Source organism: Clinocottus analis, unplaced genomic scaffold, assembly GCF_023055335.1.
Source record: "Clinocottus analis isolate CAN_PGR_092001 unplaced genomic scaffold, fCliAna1.0.p SCAF_3, whole genome shotgun sequence".
Lineage (NCBI taxonomy): Eukaryota > Metazoa > Chordata > Actinopteri > Perciformes > Cottidae > Clinocottus > Clinocottus analis.
The window spans coordinates 5,010,100-5,028,904 of NW_027176042.1; the positions used below are offsets into that span (position 1 = coordinate 5,010,100).

Sequence of the window (18,805 nt, forward strand, 5' to 3'; positions counted from 1 at the left end):
ACATTTTTTTTCTGTTTTTCAATTAAACTTATGGATGGTATCGTGTAGCAGTAGATAATGAGTTTGCCAGGTGAGCCCAATCAAGGAAAAACTGCTTCAGAAGGCGCTCCACATTATTAAGCAGTCGACCATTACCAAACAATATGGGAAAGAAAAAAGGTCTCTCTGCTGCTAAAAAGAGTGAAATAGTTCAATGCCTATGACAAGGTATGAAAACTTTTGATATTTCACAAAAACTTAAGCGTGATCATCGTACTGTTAAGAGATTTGTGGCTGATTCAGAGCACACACGGGTTCGTGCAGATAAAGGCACAACAAGGAAGGTTTCTGCCAGAAAAAAACATCAGATTGAGAGAGCAGCTGCTAAAATGCCATTACAATAGGGCTGCAACTAACGATTATTTTAATAATTGATTAATCGGTTGATTATTTTTTTGATTAACCGGATAAAAAATAAATAATTTTAAAGCATTAATTTGCAACCTTTAATTACAAAAACAGAACACACAGTGCAAATTCACAGTGCAAACAATCGTAACAAAGAATTTATAAAAAAATTAAGAAATACATATCAGAAAACTTAACCGGATTTGTCAGAACTTGTTCTCTACACTCACAGACATGCACACTCAGACACATGCACAGACACACACACACACACACAGACATGCACACTCACGGACACAGACATGCACACTCACGGACACACACATGCACACTCACGGACACACACTCACACACATGCACTGACACACACACACACACACTCAGAGACGTACACACTCAAAACTCGGAACAAGAGATGATAATTCCAGAAGTAACCACTGAACGTATCAGCGGATAACTTACGGACTGCACTTTACCTCAACAAAGGTTGTTAATTAGATAACGAACTACAAAACCCAGCAGCACTTCCTCTGAATGAAGCCACATTATATCAGACTGTTAAACGCAGGTCTGCGTTGTGCACCTCAGAGGAGATATTTACGCGTTGCTTCTCTGAAGCCTCCGCGGTATTTTAAAACGAAGACGTTATCTAACCCAACAGCGCGGCTCAAACACGGGGAATGAACGACTAGCTAGCGAGCTAACGACAACGGTTAGCCGAGCTGTTAAGTTATTGTACACGCAACGCGACTATGCAGGGACATAGTGAGGCTATAACAGGCTGCACCAGAAGCTCCTGGACCTTCTGTCTGCTGCTCAACTGTTTTGTTCAATACTCAAACATCTCCGCGACTTATTGAGTGGCGTAATAATCGCGCGACACAACGAATCGATATTGAAATTCTTTGCAAACTTTTTTAATAATTGATTTTTATCGATTCGTTGTTGCAGCCCTACATTACAATGTAGCAAACAGATATTTGAAGCTGCTGGTGCCTCTGGAGTCCCACGTACAACCCTGAATGGTCCAGATAGATGGAGTAGTGGATGGTTGGTGGCCGGCCACCATGTCCCTACAAGGCTGTGACGTCAGCAAGGAGGTGGCGGAGTCATGTTTTGTGCCGGAATCATGGGGAGAGAGCTGCTCGGCCCCTTTAGGGTCACTGGAGGTATGAAAATGATCTCTGTAAAGTATGTGGAGTTTCTGGCTGATCACTTTTTTCCATGGTACAAAAAGAACTGTGCTTTCCCTAACACAATCATCTTCATGCATGACAATGCACCATCTCATGCTGCAAGGAATACCTCTGCATCATTGGCTGCTATGGGCATAAAAGGAGAGAAACTCATGGTATGGCCCCCATCTTCTCCTGACCTCAACCCTATTGAAAACCTTTGGAACATCCTCAAGCAAAAGATCTATGAGGGTGGCAGGCAGTTCACATCCAAACATCAGCTCTGGGAGGCCATTCTGACATCCTTTAAAGAAATTCAAGCAGAAACTCTCCAAAAACTCACAAGGTCAATAGATGCAAGGATTTTGAAGCTGCTATCAAATAAGGGGTCATATTTTAAATTGTAACTTGACCTGTTAAGATGGTTTTGATTGAAATAGCTTTTGATTTCAGTAAATATGACTTCCTAATGCTGCAAATTCTAAAGATGAGCATTTTCAGTTCTAAAGGAAAGAGAACCTTAAATGACTTTTTGTTCATAGGTTATGAACTGGAGTGCCAGTTCGTAACCTATAAAATGTTATAAAACTGTCGTGCGTAATAATTTGGCACAGTGAATTTTTATTTATTTTTTTGAAACACGGTTTAATGAATTTGAATGTTATTGAACAAACCTCTCAATGTTAACAAATGGTTGATGACTATAAATATGCTGACTGTCATTTGCATCAACTATTCAGGAAAATCTGAGAAAAATATAATTCACATAATAACTTAGAACACTAGGTCCTGTGTAGAATATAGGTGACTGTGATTGAAGGACGAGCATGCTCACCACTGAGCCAGAGGATTGGCGGTTTGATGTGTCCTTGGGCAAGACACTTATCTCTAAATTACTCTTCGTTGTGCCGACAGTGTATAAATGTTGTATGAACGGTAGTTAATCCTGATAGGCAGGTGGAACAGTAGCCACTGATATCAGTGTATGAATGGGTAAATGATGTTATGTAGTGTTAAAGGGATTTGAGTGGTCTGAAGACTAGAACAGAGTTACACGTACAGCCCATCTATCCTGTTTAGAATACAGATAAACAGAAAGCCGTATGTCCTCTTCCTCTCCCTCAAAACCCCCTACAACCTCCACACATCACCACCTCTTGCAAAACTCAAGCAATTGCACCTCACCCTTCCTATCCTACGATTCTTCACTCCGACCTCAACACTTGACACTTTTCCGCAGCTCTCGTTTCTCTCAGTATTCCCCCATGCCTGCATTCATGCATACCTGTGCTGCCGTATCATTTCCTATCCGTCTAAGGGGCTGAAGCAGCCTGTTTGTCAAAGGCGCTCGGAAAAAGGGGCCCGGCTGGCGAGAACAGGTGACACGTATGAGAGGAGCTTTGTCACTTCGCTCATCATGAGAAGATGAGATCTCCACCTGAGGCAGGTGAGGGGAGGTGAAGGGAGCATGGACACGCACAAACATGCACACACTGCTGTTCTTTCTGTAGACATCAGTTCCTCTACCCTTAACCTAAACTGTAGGTTAAGACAGAGCCTAATCTAAAGCTGATCCGAATGGACCCTAATTTTAAATCCAGATAATGCACACACAAGATTAGATAAGTAGATTGGCTTGGTGGTCACAGCTAAGTTGCCTCTCAAAATGTATTTAGGTGAACTGTCATTTTCTTGTTATTGATAAATGCTGTAATGATTAATCTGCTGATTATTTTCTCAGGTTTTATTTTTCTCTGGTAATTGATGTTAGACAATATATTGTATGTATATGTGTGTTGTATAAATGATGATTTATACAACTAAATACCTAAGACAAAGTAATCAATGAAAGAGATTGTTGTCAAGCAAAAGTAATTTAAAACATTTTTTAATACAGTTTTTGTGCATTGCAAGGATCATCATGGAAAATGATAAGAGGTTCTTTATCCTCTTGTCACATCACATGTACATGTTAATTATTTGGACTAGATTTTAGTTTTTTCTATACTGTAGTGGAAGCTCTGACTAATACCCAATGCGGGTCTTATTCAAACTGTTCAAAATAAACACTGTCTACTGTAATACTGAATCATTATAATCACATATCTCATATTTCTCACTTATCTACAGCTAAATAATGTTAAAGGTTGACCTCGACATTTGTTCTATAAACTATGTTAAACTAGGCAACATGAATGCCATTATTTAGTTGCTTTTGACAAAAATATTCACAACATATGCACTTGTCTGTGCTGTTTAGGAATATGGCTTTTGTTTCTGAAATATAAGAGAAGTAATAACTCCGCTCAAGCTAGTTGAGATCAACAGTTCTGCCAGCAACCCCTGAAAGTAGCTGGAACTTGCATTTTGCATCACCTCCTGAGCATTGGGCTGGTTATACGCCTTAGCTTCCATGACGATGCTGTTTTGCCACCGTCATCAGTGGTCAGCGCTGTGCAGCTAAGTTCCGACAGTGGAGAGGACTGTGACCTCATCGCAGAGCACTCCACTGGAAAATGCATTCAAGGAAAAAGCTGTCAAAATAGCCCCAGCTTTTTTTTAAAAGTCCAAGTTGTCGAAAAGTCCAACTTGTTCTGCCACCATGAATGAATTCTCGCACCCATTTTTCCATTCTCCTTGAACTGGACAGCACATGCTGTAGGTCCTTAAAGTGTCTGCGCCTGCATGTTCCTCTACATCAGCGATTCCCAAAGTGTGGGCCGCGGTCCACCAGTGGAAGGTACTGCAGGTTGGCCGCAAGAGGTCATCTTATAAATTAATAAAACGTTTTTAATTTTCAATTTTGGAAAGTTTTATATTAATTTAAAAATATGTATGATTTAAATTACGTGTTATTATTTTGCTAGTGTAACAGAGGGTTATTTTTGCACCTATACTTGGTGGTACTAATAAAATAATAACACGATCGTTCGTCAGCCAAGCCGGCAACTTCTTTATTAACGTCTTCCCTTTTTCACCACCAACATTTCTCCGCATCTCTTCTTCCGTTTTCTTCTTTCAAAATAAAAGCCGCGGAAACACAATACAATAGCTTACACTAGCAACAAAGACGATGCCTGCGGAATTAAAGGCTGTTTTGGATGAAGCAGTGAGAACACTACATTTTATCAAAACTGTGCCACTGTGCCTGTTTGCCATAATAATAAGCTGCCGGCAGCTTCTCCTGCTCACTGAAGTCTGGTGGCTTTACGGTAAGGCGCTCACCGACTTTTTGAACTGTGTGATAAAGTCAGGACATTTTTTGTGAACTGTCAGACCAATTCTGTCACTTCAAGTATCTTTGCAAGTTGGTGTATTTGGCTGACATATTCGGATTCTTAAATGTACTCAATCTATCCCTCTAAGGAAAAGCAGTGACCATGTTTCATGTCCACAGTAAGATAGAAGCCACAATAAGGAATCTTAAGGTAGTTCAGAACAACTACGAGTCCTTTGACATTCTTTGTGAATTCCTCAATTCCTCAAAAAGGAGAGGCAGATTGCGACCTCTATGGCCAACCCTGTCTCCTACAAACTACGTTCCTCCAGGACTAATATGTATTTTCAATTACGTTGACTAGAAATGTATTTTCTCTCTGATTACGTCGGTGTTTGACGTATTAGAAATACGATGATTAGCTATAGCGCATTATAGTTTTATTGTTTATTACAAATATGTTTCTAATCGTGTGCTTGTGTTACTGTTTTCTTGCTTTCCTGCTGAATTTAAGCATATTTGAATTTCTAAACTCTGTGGAGGAAAAGACAAGGGGCGGTGTGGCCGGTCTAAAGACCGCTTGCCCGAAGGTTCCGGTAACAGCCCCCGTCGCGCCGGGTCCGGGACGGTAACAGCCCCCGTTGCGCTGGGTCCGGTCTTCACTAAGTCGGGTTGTCAGCTGCAGCTGACACTGATGTACGTTTGTGTTTAACATTTTAAAACAGTTCTGTATGATCAGTACAGTTAACTGACGTGAAAAAAACAACAATGTCAAATGGGGCGCTCTCTTGTAGTATTAAAGTAAATATAAATGAACTCCGGAGAAAATGGTATACAAAACATACATTGTCGGTTACTACTTTTTAATCAGTTAAATTCTTGATTTAATAATCCCTAGTTCATGTCTTGATCAGAGTTGCAGGGCTCTCAAGTGTCACACATTGAGCGTGACACTTTGCTTCTCTACATACTCATCAGTGGTGCTGCACAATGCTAGAATGCTAGGCGTTTTTGTTGCATGTGTTTGTGAACTTCCTCTTCTCTACGCGGGGAGGGGAAGGGGGGTGAGGGGGGAGAGAAAGTGGCCCCGCCACCTTTTTGTTTCTTTTGTTAAAGAGGAAGCTGAAAGAGGAGGAGGAGGGTCTCCTGCCCTGTCTGTTGGTTGGCGAACAGCTGGTCCTTACTGCAGACTCCTCTATCTCCTATGAGGTAGGACAGGTGAGTGGGTGTGGCTTAAAAGTGAGTGCCACCATATGGGCGATAACTTTGAGTGTCTGGGCTTACGCAGCCAAACAACTCTTTTCAAAGTAAACTTTGGGAATTTACCTTGAAATTCACTAAAAAGTTTGTTGGACATGTTGATTTTGAAACTTGGGAGATTTGTGGACAGGTTCAAGGACTGGTGAGCGGTGTGAAATCGCTTTTGCGCTTGCCAAATAGTTCTTTGTGTCACATGGCCATACTCATACAGGTGGCCATTCATCTGGGATTATGATTTTAAACGAATAGATGAAGGGACGTGTTTGAAATTTAATATCGTTTACATGACGTCAGGCAAGCTAGTTTTGGCTTTTGACTCCAGAGGCAACAATACAAGAGGCAAGTGCTGTGGTAACTAGCCCCATTTTTTCTTTTCCTTACTTTGTGTGAGTGTGTGTGGCTTGAAGCGTGAAAAGCAGCGTTTTGAAATACCGACAGCTGACTGTTGCCAAGTGGCAACCATGAAAGCTCTTTGAGAACAGTGAGTGCTTAGTTCCCCTAGAAACACCCTTTTTCTCAAGACAGCTCCTCCTAAATCGACCCCCTCCCTTAACTCCCTTTAAACGCCCTTGGGGGAAGGACCCTCTGTCCTGTGAAAAGGGTGGTCGCTATGGAAAAGCCAAAAGACGAACGTTGGACAGGCGTGCTAAAAGTTTAGGCCGGCTGCTGGTGGACTCCACTCGGACAGAACAATGTCTCAGTGATGTTGGAAACGACCATACCTAGTTTTAGGTATGCAACGTGGACATCAAAAGATGCCCTTTGAAATGAGACTGATGAGGCCCTTTAAAATGGGCTCATAAGCAAATGCCATCAATTTTCCCCAGCCCACAGCTGGTCATGTACACTCGTGAAAGTAAAAGCAACAAATAAAAATAAAAACTATCTAGAATTACAACCGTTGAAAAGTGTTTTGCTCAGTAGATAAAAAGTTTTATTTAGCATTGCAGTCATTCAAATGATCAATTTATCCATTATTGTATTCAACTTGATACAAGCAATGACACATGCCCATCACAATATACCAGAGCTCAAAGTAAAACATAACAAGTTCTTATTTTATCAGCTTCAACTTCGAGGCAAATCTTGTAGTTGTGATTTTGGGCTATACAAAATAAACTGAATTGAACTTTTGGACACCCTAGAAAATTCGAAGTATGTGGACCTCGAGTTAAGATTTGTTCAACCAAAAGGTTTCAGCTCGCTGTGTTGATGTCAGAAAAGCCAAGAAATGTTTGGTGTTTTTAACTGTAAAATCCAAATCATAACTTGTTTGCTGTCGTTTCCACTGTTAGCTACCAGTAACCTTATGTTATCATGTTAAAGTGTCACTTGACAATATTTTTTAACAACCTGTCTATCGTGTAACATTTCCTGTTGGTTCACGCTCCCATTGGGGTCACAGGGCTTTGTTATCCTTGCATTGACACATTACTCCTTCAAAGAGACCTTTTCTCTTTCCCCACTGAAGCTTTTAGCAGTATAGAGGTACCTCGGGATCTTGTTGAACTGTTTGTATGAATACGCAACTGCCTCTGTACGTGTTTGTGTGCGAATGTGAACGCCCTGTGAGCCCACAGTGTTTCCTGGCAACCTTTGCCACTTGCTGGTAAGCTGAGCACAGTGTCGCACTATACAGGCTGCACTGTTGCTCCTACTGGGCTGGATTTACGAGGCTTTGATTTAGACATTCCTTAAACCGATCTGAAATTTTGGTTCCGTTCCTCGTTTACTGTACTGTAATCCTGGCGAATAAAACCAGAACCACGCTGTGCGACTAATTCCCAGTCCGGCGTATGCTCTGTATGTCTGCACACACGGTGCTAGGGGTCTGTCTCAATGTGAAAGTTGTAATGTAATAGCTCGCAACATACTAGACTTCTGTGTAACCCAATGAGCCTTGAGGCAGCTTTCATAAATAACACTCTCTTCCCGTTATTAATGGAGAGCTTACGTTTTTTCTTCTTGCTTACTCAGAATAATCTTTTCCACCCACTCACCCTCAGTATCTTTAATCTGGCTGCAAATGAACCAGGCCTCTGTTTCCAGGGTTATGGAAGGGTGGGTGGGGGTTGGTGTGTTATTCTCCCCACCGCTCAAGTTCATGTAACTCAAACAGCCATTCAACACGGTAGGAACTACTTCCTTGATCTCAACAGTGACCAACCACTTTTAATAATCAAAAAACTTTGGACAGAATCCTCTACTGGTAAAATATAGTGCTCAAGTAGTTTGCTTACAGTGTTCATTTTGGGTCTTTTAATAGACATTATGGAAAACATTTAAAAACTACGTCAGCCTAACATTAGTCTTTTTTTTCCTTTACTCCCATAAGACTTTGACTTGTTGGGACCCATTTTCTTTCTGGCTGGCTTCTTGAGGCTTCTGCCGCATGCACATGGAAATCATAACGGGGGGGAAATAAAAAGTGATTTTTCTGTCAGTGAAAAAGGAATGTTCATGGGGCAGAGCACATTTTTGGAGCCGCCCTCGTCAAGTGGATCGACAATGCCCAGTTCCGTCATGCCACCAGAGCAAAACTCTGCTGAATCTATCTGCGCTGCAGATAGGGCAGTACAGGCAAACTAATGGCTTCCCTTCCTGCCGTTCACCTGGCGAGTGTGGAACCCCGGGCAAAGGGCCGCCTTTCATCTGCATGCAGTGACACAGAGCTGGGGCGAAAACCATTTGCTATTAGGAGCTAGTAAATGCTATAGAGCTCCAACCCAGAATGTCTAAATCCCTTTCAGTCTTAGCCTAATTTACTGTGGGTTCATTCTTAATTAGTAGTGTAGACACATGATGTTTGACATGTAGGTGGGATATTCATGTTCATTATCATGGTGTCAATCTAACCTTGCATACAAGTCAGTCACCCTCGCGACTTTTTACAATGTAAAGGATGTATTCATTAAAAAACATTAACTTACTTTCCCTAATAATATCCTTTTGAAAAAAAAGGCATTCAGGAAACGATGTGTCAAATAAGTAACGATGTAGGAATGGTTCTGAAACATACATCCACTGCAAACATTTTATGTGTTATCTGATCTAGTTTTGGTTTGACTGGAACAGTCTAGCTGATGTAAATGCATTTAATCATGAATGTATTCCTTTATTTTCTATTTATTTGTTTAAATATTTTTGAAACTGCATCTTTATTCGGTTTCTATTTGTCCTGTAGATAGATAGTGTACTGATTATCTCAGGTCGTTGGCCATTAACATTCTTTCCATTGAAACGTTAATACCGGCCAAGTCCTCGGACCTGCAAGCATCCGTCTGATAAAACCGGACTGGTCACAGCATATTGACAACGGTTAAATACATATTGTTGCATTACAGGTTTTTGTTTATGTTTTCATTGGTGTATAATCACCTAAAAATAGTCTCATTAACCAAGCGTGAACCCTGAATGTCTACATAGGGAGCGGATCCTCTTCACGTAGTGCGGCATGTTGCAAAAGACAAACCAAACAATGAAATAGAAAAAAAATCACAATTGTCTGGAGTAAAATATAAAAAGTGTTGCATTGCCTTCTCTCACTTAATTTGTCTTTTGTATTTTTTTTCTCCAACACACATGAGACATTGTTTTCACTGGAGCAGTCCAAGACTGATTGTTAATTATTACGGCCTTGACTTTTACCGTTAGGAGCTCACGTTACAGTTACCTGCACATTGACTATTGTTGTCTTAGTTTTGTACAGAACTGTTCTAGTTCTCGGGGTAAACGTGGACGGGATATGGAATCTTCTGAAGTTTTGCGATGTGTAATATTTTTTCTTTCATATGATGGCTTGGAATAAGGACTGTAATGATAATGTGTTTGTTACTTTGAATAGATATTGTTGTCTGTTATATGCATTTCTGCAGATCGTTAAAAGGCCCGCAGAGCCACACACACAGGCTTTTAGAGTTATTTGGGCTCATTAGACCTCTGCTCAGGTTGAAGGAAGTGAGTCATGGTGGAAAATACATGTCAGTCGAACAGTTTTGTACAGGCCTATGCAGTCCTGAGTAGATCAGCAAGAAATGATCAAACTACCAGAACAGCTACAAGGAGACTGTTCTGCTCCTCTCCCAACAATCCTAAGCTTTGATTTTGTGTCTGTATTGTGGCTACAAAGCAGCGGAAATGTTTTTAGATTACTCCTCTCAGATATTATGTCGTAGTTCATATTCCCTCTTGAAGTATGTGGTAATGAGACGGTGGGAAACCAGCGGGACCGATAGTGGTAAAACCACGTTGAAAGCTTTTCATCTACTTTAGGCTGACCTCATGTTTGGTCCATTGTTTCCAAGTTATTTTATGAATGAATCAGACCATTTACCCATTTAGACATACCAATCAGCATAATAAATGTAAATATAAAAATATTCTACTCTTAATCTTTATGAACCCCTGCTGTCGATCAGTACGTCAGTCTGAGATTTTACAGAAAGTTTTCCCTCCAAATCCCACAACCTAATTGACTGCTTGGTCTATTACCATACTGATGATGTCACCGTAGCAACCTAGTCCTCCCCAGGCCCTTATTGACTACACATATTTGGTCTGCTGCCTATTGATCATGGGCAACAAACGGATTACTATAGCGACCCCATGACCTGGTGTCCTGTATAGTAAAAGGCAATCAAAAGCCGATGGCCTCATTCAGATCTCGTGCTCATTGTTGCTGTAGGACTCTTATCTCAGCTGGATTTGATTTGCTATTGTTTGCTTTTCAAATCTTTAAATGGAATTAGATGTGGGAGTCCTGCGTGGTTTTATAGTAGTGTTGGGCAAAGTTCAATTCAACTGATTAATCTCATGATTTTTCTGCAATTAATCACATTCTGCGCCAAATTCAATAATGAAGTAAAAATTAGTGTATTGCATGTTATTATTTTAAAGTAATGTTATCAGAACAATATAACAGGCACTCCGGAGTAACAGAAAGTTAAAATACGTACATATATAGTTTATAAATCGGTTTTCTTTTTTTATGAACAGGTACTGTTTAGTAGTCAGGGTGCCTGTGAGGGACAAGCCACACTTTTGTCCATGTTCAGTCTGTTGCTTACCTTTTTAAAAATGTATGTTAAAGACCAGCAATTGATTCACTTTATACAAAAGCAATAAGTGCTTTTCATGTTTTTCACTTCAGTTTTTCTTACTCAGTTAGAAAAGTCCAGTCTGTGTTGGCTTGAACAAGTGCACTGAAGTCTGGTTAAATGAGGTGGAGATGTGAAGGACAGTTGACAGGTATCAGCGGCAGCTTTGCACATTCGCGATTTAATGTTCCATCTGGACGCTGAGCCTGCAGCGTGAGCCTGCCGGTACACTGAACGCCTGTGAGCGCTTTGTGCGGCGAGCGACTCGCGGCAGCACCGCTACTTGTTGAGAACAGAAAGTACATAACAATACGTGCTTTCACGTCAGACTCAAGTCAGCAAATCGTCAACACTGCCTATCGGTGAGGCTACAAAAACGCGCGCGCACCTACATAAATCGTCTTCAAAGTAAAAGCACAAAAAAATGAGCAGCAGAGTCGTGTTTCCATCTAGAATTGTAAAACTTTTTTACATGTGTCACTTTCACACATTCATGCATCCCGTGCATTTTACTTATCCTTTTTTTTATTCTTGTATTTTTTGCTTTTTATTCCCTGTAGAATCAACTGTAAATATTCAATACTCCCAATTAAATATCCACGTTCCCTCTTTATTGCAGTCTGTTTCATATTTAGCATCAAATGTTTGTTGTGAAATGTTTTGCATGGAGTTGAAATACACTGTAGTGGCCATTTGACAAAACACTCAAACTCAAGCTCCATTTAGTAGCTGCTGGGGTAGCTTTTGATCCTCCCACGTGATCTTCAGTCATAGTGCGAATGTTTGTACTAATTAAGAAAAATATCACTCAGTGCAACAATGTCTAATTGATTGGTTTTTAATAGTTTGGACGAGAATGAAGCTTTATGGCACTGCCAAAGAAGATATATTAGGGTTTAGAGTTGCACACGAGTAGCGGATCACTAGCCTCGTCCTTTAGAAAGTGTAGAGGCTCACTGTCTCACAAAATGGCATTGGCTGTGCTTGTGACTGGCATTTCATCTGATTTGAAATGTTAAAATCCCATGGGAGTGTTTGCTGTCACTGCTGAAAGAGTATGGTGAAAACAATGCATGAACATGATTTGATTTCCTCCTTATAATTTGCAAGAAATTAAAATGAATGAACCACGCCCTGTAGTGAACTAAGCGGCGGCCTGGCTCAGTTTCTCCAAATTCAGATGCCATCCAGTAGTCATCTATGGCTGATTTTACAGCGCAGAAATGGTTTTATCATTTCAGTTTGACATAATATTTCCATAAGGGAAGAATGGGAATCACTTTGTGTTTTTATATTCTAAAAGTCACGGCCGCTGCTCAGTCTGATTTGGTGGAAGAAGTCTGGCCTGTTGACCAACTGTATTAATACGGTAGGCTTCATGGGTTTGGCATCGCGTCAGTGGGGGATATCTTCATTGATCGCTCCGGGACTCTGATGCCACTGCTGCATATCCCATTCATTATCGAGCGTCCTCTGTAAGTAGTAAACTAAAATCAAGTTCACACTTAATCCCCTTCTCTGCTCTGCGTGAATTTGGGGAACACCATTTGAGGTCTGCCTGCTGTTGATGTAAACTCAATATCGTTTTCAACAAAATTGATTGTTGTTGGCTGCAAGCAACACGACCACACAAAGCTGCTGTCTGCCACGGCTAAGCCAGATTGACTCTGGGCTTTTGGCTGGACTTTGACTTTGTGTCTCTGCAGAAGTGTCCATGTTCAAAAAGAGTGTCTCTTTTCACTGATGCCCCCACAATTACACGTTCAACCCACATTTAATTCAGTCACATGAGACTGCTGTAACAAGTAAATCCTTAGCCGGCAACTGCAAGTTAAAACATACAACTACACAAAATAAATCGCATTTATAGCCAATGCAGTTTTAGTTTCAACTTTTTCCACACACGCTCCGGCCCTTAATCTATAGAGTTTATTCCCGTTAATTCCTCGGGAAAGTTTCCAACTTTGAATATTCCCGGAATTTTGCAACCCTAGTCGGGGAGGTCGCTGAAATTGTTTGCACATCTCTTGGGTAAAGAGGTTAAGAGTGTTGCTTTGTTACCTAGTGACCCTGGATATTAAACCTTTCAATTGTCAAATTATGACGAATTTGGTGGGAACAAAACAATTTTACAGCACAATTTTAACATTTATTGCAAATTGGGTCTTATTTTAGATGGTGGACAACCTGCCATTTGGAAATATTTCAACAACTATTGAATAATTTGCCCCCTTTTCCTCTAGCACCACAATGAGGTTAATGTGTGGTTCGGAGTTGACAGTTTCAACGACTGGTAGATAGATCGTGACAAACACATTCATGGTCTCTATCTGAGTGATTTGTAAACTGTTTAGTGATTTCTTAAAATTCTTATATCATTTTGATCGGTCAAGTGGTTTCGTTCACGACCAAATATCTGCAAAACTAAGAACATTCGCATTTTCCTCATCTGTACTATAGTTTAGGTCTAATTGACAAATGTCAGCAGTCTTAGGTGCAACAGGACGATGCTAAATGGCATCTGATGAGCAGATTCACTTTGCTCCTTTGTCTCCCAGCACAAAGCACCTAAGTACAAATGATAAAGAACAGAAGAATCCAGTATTTAAAGATGCATACCAAATGATGTGTACAGCAGTAGAAAGTAGTGGTTGTGTTCAACTGATAGCTTCTTGCTAATTTCACTTATTTCTAAGTTATCCATTGCACCAAACTAATTTAATTGTGTCTTATATTGCAGACTTTTGTACATAATAGAAAAATGAAATGTATCAATCTGTGTGCAGCGTTTATCAGATGACTGGCAAAGGCCTTTAGTCTCGGTGTAGAATTGTGTGTGTGTGTGTGTGTGTGTGCGTGCGTGCGTGTGCTTTCCTGTGCAATGAGGGATTATTGCCGACGTTTTGGGAGTGCTTATGTTGCTTTCTAACATGGTTCATATAATGTGAATAGACTGTGTTGCCATGTTGGGCTTCGCTGTAACAATGTCAGCACGGTTCCAAACCAGTGCCAATTCCTTTGGACTTTTTTTGTAGTTTTTGCCAAGTCGATTATACTTTTTACTCCCCAAAGTAATAATGCGCTACTATTATTAATTTAGGGGTAATGCATTGAAACACTAAATGTAGCTTGAATCGGACCAGTTTTAACAGACAATAATTCAAAGAACTAAACCCCTGAATGCATTTAAGGTCCATTGAATAGAACAGTGTTCCAAACTTGCATAAGGAAATAAGATTGAGTGTGTGGATAAGAGCTTATTAAACCATCTCAATCCCTCTTTCATTCAGAAATGTTTTTGTCACATAAAAAGGCAGTGGTAATTAAAGTAGGCACATGAGGCGTACCTGATGACCCGTGTGTGTGTGCGCGCGCAACTTTAAAAAAAATCATTAATGGCTAATACAAGTTGGGGGAATTGGCACACATGCCATGTGTTGTCAGATTACGATGATGGGTTTATCCGCTTGTGCATGCCATTAGAAAACATGGCATTGTAAAGGAATGAATTGGCCACAGAGGGAACGTGCCGCTTGTCATGTTCAGCGTGAGAACACAATTAGACTTAATGACCAAGCTGCCGCTGGAAAGTGCTCATCCTCTGTCTTATTAGGGCGTAGAGACTGATCCCCAGTCTCTCATTAGTTCACTGTAAAGTTTCGGCAGTTTTGGATGTGGTGACACATTTGCCTCTGACTGAAAGGAATTCAATCCCAACACTATTTCGGTTTCAGTTTGACACCAAGGCTGCCTTTTCTTCCTTTCTCTCTGGTAACCTCTGTTTATTCTGAGGTTGAATGCCCAGATGTCTGTTGAGGAATGAAGCATGATGGCATCAGGCCTGTGCCAACAAGCCTGAGAGGGCAGGGCAGGAGTTGCATTTAGACTCTGTATATTTTCCAAGGATCAGTGAGGGGAAAAAAGATGAGATTTCTGGTATTTAATTACAGCGGCTTCAGCCAAGGGCACACTATCAATAGTAGTTGTAAGGCCAACAGCTTAACGACCTCAGGAATGGTGGCACTGTTGGTCTTGGTAACGGCGTGTAATTTCCTCCTGCGAAGTCACCGTTTTTTTAGGGATACATGCATGTTCCAGCTCCAGTGAGAATGAAGGAGCCAGAAAAACATGCGCCGTTTAGCATCGCCAAGTGGAGGGTGAAAGCTCGCACAAATTTTAGTCCTTTTATAAAGCCTGGAAATGGACATCTTTTTTAAGCCTGTTTTCACACAGGAATCATCGTTGTCTACTGTTTACTGAAATACACGCCCCTCCCTCGGCCTCTACTGGGCTGTGGCAGTGATATTTTTCTTTCCCATGTTAATCTGACCTGATTTGAGTTAGAGTTCCCTCTCTGCGTTATCAAAAGGTCCATGTCTATCTGGGGAAGTGGACATCTTGAGAAGACTCCTGGGTGGGATGTCCCTGCGTATAGTCGGTGGGGGATGGATTTTGTCTTTTTTGGCCCATGATTCACTGGTTTTGGCAAAGGCGAGCGAACACACTATTTCACCAGTTGAGTCACTGTACATTTCCTACAATGGGAAGCTTGGCTGAAATTGGCACAGTCCCTCTTATGGCCACAAAGAGAGCTAATAAGGCTCAGATGCATCCGGATTCAAGTCGCTCCCTTAAGTGAGAGAGCACGCTCGGCTCTTCTTGTGTGAGTGCTATTGCCTAAGGTTTCTTCGTTTGGCCGGCGTTCAAAAAACCATTGGTCGAAGGACATAGCATTACTGCTTCCAGTCTCAGAGAGCCGAACATAGCCACCACTGTTCTCAATGTCAAGGTGCTCCAAGCTCTCTGCTATCTGTCCTCTGTTTGCTCAACCTGATGAACCATTGTGTGACACAAGTCAACTTTAATCCGTGAAAACTCATAGAGGGCAACAAACATCAGAGCAAAGACAGCAATCCGTCCTGTTCAAGTTGCGTCAATCTCACATCAATCGCAGCCCTCAGTTCCACCAAACGGCCATCTACACTGTCAACTTCAAACTTGTCTTTACGCTGCTTCGCTTCAGGCCTCACCCGTCAGCTAGGTTAAAAGAAAAATCAATGAGCTGTAAAATTAACCTTTTTCTTTTCTTTTTTTTTTTACAACCTCTAGGGAGGATTGGAATGACTACCAAGTTTGACTAAGTTCCCCCCAAGTGAAGGCAGCATTTATTAACTGAATGTCAATGGAATCGTTCTACTTTACAGCTTTAGGACACCTGTGGTGAAGGACGAGCATACATTAGAATTTACTACGGTTGCCAAAGCCAAGAAGAATACAAGTTTCATTTGATCTGTTTTTTTGGAATTGGGCCCATGCAGCTTCGTTGTTTGTTCTCGGAAATGCACAGAACAGTAGTTTAGTAGAATTCAGTTTAATTTAGGTCAACGTTTTGTGTATAACAATTTGACTTTTTATTTGAGCTCCTGTTTAATGTGGAACAAAGTTTGTTTCTTGTAGCAATCTTGATCCAAATTCAAACCTCCCTGTGAATCAACAGGCCTGGCCAGGCACTCTTGCCTTATTGGTAAACTAGATAATTGCTGTTTTCACTGTAAATGGAGGGCTCGAGCAACATCAGATGAAGATAGATTGAGCACCTGCATGACTTATTTCTCGCCTGAACATTTTTCTTCAGTTAACTATTTCCGTAATATAAGGGAATAGAGTTTCCAAAGTTGGTCCGGTTTTAAAGTGTCCAAAAACGCCCCTGTGGACACATTCCATAACAACAAATCTGAAGTCATCTGTTGGTTACTTGTTATATTCTTACACTCTTTGGACTCATGTTGTTCTGAATGAAACTTCCGACTGTTCATTTTTACACCTCTCGAAGACTTTCCCTCTGAGAGCAAACTTTAATCTTCAATTATAATCTTATGCCTCTTTCATTGCTTTGTACATTTTGATGCTTTGAGTATGTATTATGAAAGTGCTACAGAGAGGCCATATGTTATGTCTTCTCTTCTCGGTGTCAGCCTTTAATCTTTATCATTGTACTGAACAATAGTTGTCCTGTTGAGAAACCAAGGCCCTCACCTCTGCAGCATGAATTAAGACATGGCAGGTGTTGCAAATGGTTTAGGCTCACACTATGTAAGAGGGGGATTTTTCAGCCATTAACTCCCGCGATTCTCTTCTGTTTCCACATTATGGTTCCTCAAAGACTGCTTGTGTTATACTTTGTCACGCCTTTGGCTTTTTAAAGAAGAAAGCTGTAAAATTACCCTCTGTGGATTTGCTAACTGCTTGTCTTACTTCAGGTTTGGACAAATTCACATGGGAGCCATGGACCAATTGGAAATGGCTGCAAAAGAGCACTGAACTTTAACAGGTAGGGAATTAAAACGTCCCCTTTTCTTCTGGTCAATGCTTGTGCAACACTTATCAGAGTTTGTAGCAGCTTTTTTTCTTATTAGTTAATGCTGATGTCTTACTGACTGTTTGGTCAGATGATGGGAGGTGGAGGGGGTGCAATGACTTTTTCAAACCATTTCCTTTAATTCGTCTGAATTACACAATGGCCCATGGGATTTGTTTCCTCCTCCTCCTGCGGTGTCATGTCCACTTCCCCCCCTAAACCGCATCCCGCCACACTCGGAAGCTATTTAAAGTGTCCACGGCTGCTCCCAATTACTCCTCTCCATGCCAAACCAGAAGCTCAGGCATACAAACGGAGGCCTACTCACTACAACTTTTATCTGTTTGTTTTCATATTTCCCTTCTCTCGGTCGGCCTTCCTCCCTGGTGCTCAGACTGTTTTTGCCTTAGCCAGGGATTATTGTGTTTTTCCTCTAGCTGACCTTGGTTACATAAACTAAGGCCTGGGCCTCCTTTACTTGATACTCCTCCCTGTCCAAGTCCTCCTCCTTCCTGTCCTACTGCTTTGCTTGGCTCCTATCCTCTGGGTGCTCCCACAAAGCCCAGTGTTTTGATTACATGGTGAAATTGGAGCCTGGACTATTTATTCCCAGGCCAGCGTGGAGGACCTTATGTCTTCTGTTATGTCTTCTCATAACCCGTCTTTGTTTGCCGTGCATCCAGCCAGCTGTTTCAAATAAGAATGCCCAGGGTCGCATCTCACTGTCATTACAGGATGGCAGACCAGCCCAGTGCTTTGAGACAACGTCCAACCGCCCTTCGGCTGGAGGACGAGGCTCAGGCCCTTTTGTAGGAAGCACATGCTCGGTTGAAGTGTTATTGAGACTGACACTAAATCCTCTCTCTGAGCTTTACAGCAGGAATACTGTGCAGTTAGCAGACTGCGGCAGAATAATCATATCTACAAAGGTGGCGAGGCTAAAGACTACTGTTCACCAAAGTAGCTTATGTTCAGTAATGTCATGTTGAACTGAGCTCCTCTAGTGCTTCTCTGTATTATGTATTCATATATCGTGACCTTTGACCTTTGTGGAAGGACGCAGGATGATACAGGTTCCTCCTCAACCAGTGAACTGTTTGCCGACTCAATTGGTATGGTTGGCACTGGACTGAATCCCTTTTCTCAGCTGTGGTCTCGTAGAAGAACGAGAATGCACTGGTCTGACACATGGATTTACATTGATGCATATGCTGACCTCATTGAGTTGATCCAGCCAGATGTAATTGATCCACATGAAAGGCGGTTTCTAAGTCCCCATCATTACAAAATTCTAACTAAAATCTCTACTTAT

At 41.3% G+C, this 18,805-nt stretch overlaps 1 protein-coding gene across 2 annotated transcripts in view; it reads left to right on the top strand.

The window, feature by feature from the left end:
- plxnb1b (plexin b1b) overlaps nt 1-18,805 on the top strand; it is a 100,838-nt gene that overhangs the window by 7,455 nt on the left and 74,578 nt on the right. Inside the window, exon 2 of one of the 2 annotated variants that reach the window (XM_068593549.1) lies at nt 17,396-17,466. The exons of the other annotated variant lie outside the window; for it this stretch is intronic. The gene's annotated coding sequence lies outside the window, so the exon portion shown is untranslated. The remainder of the gene's footprint in view (nt 1-17,395; nt 17,467-18,805) is intronic. 2 annotated transcript variants of the gene reach the window in all.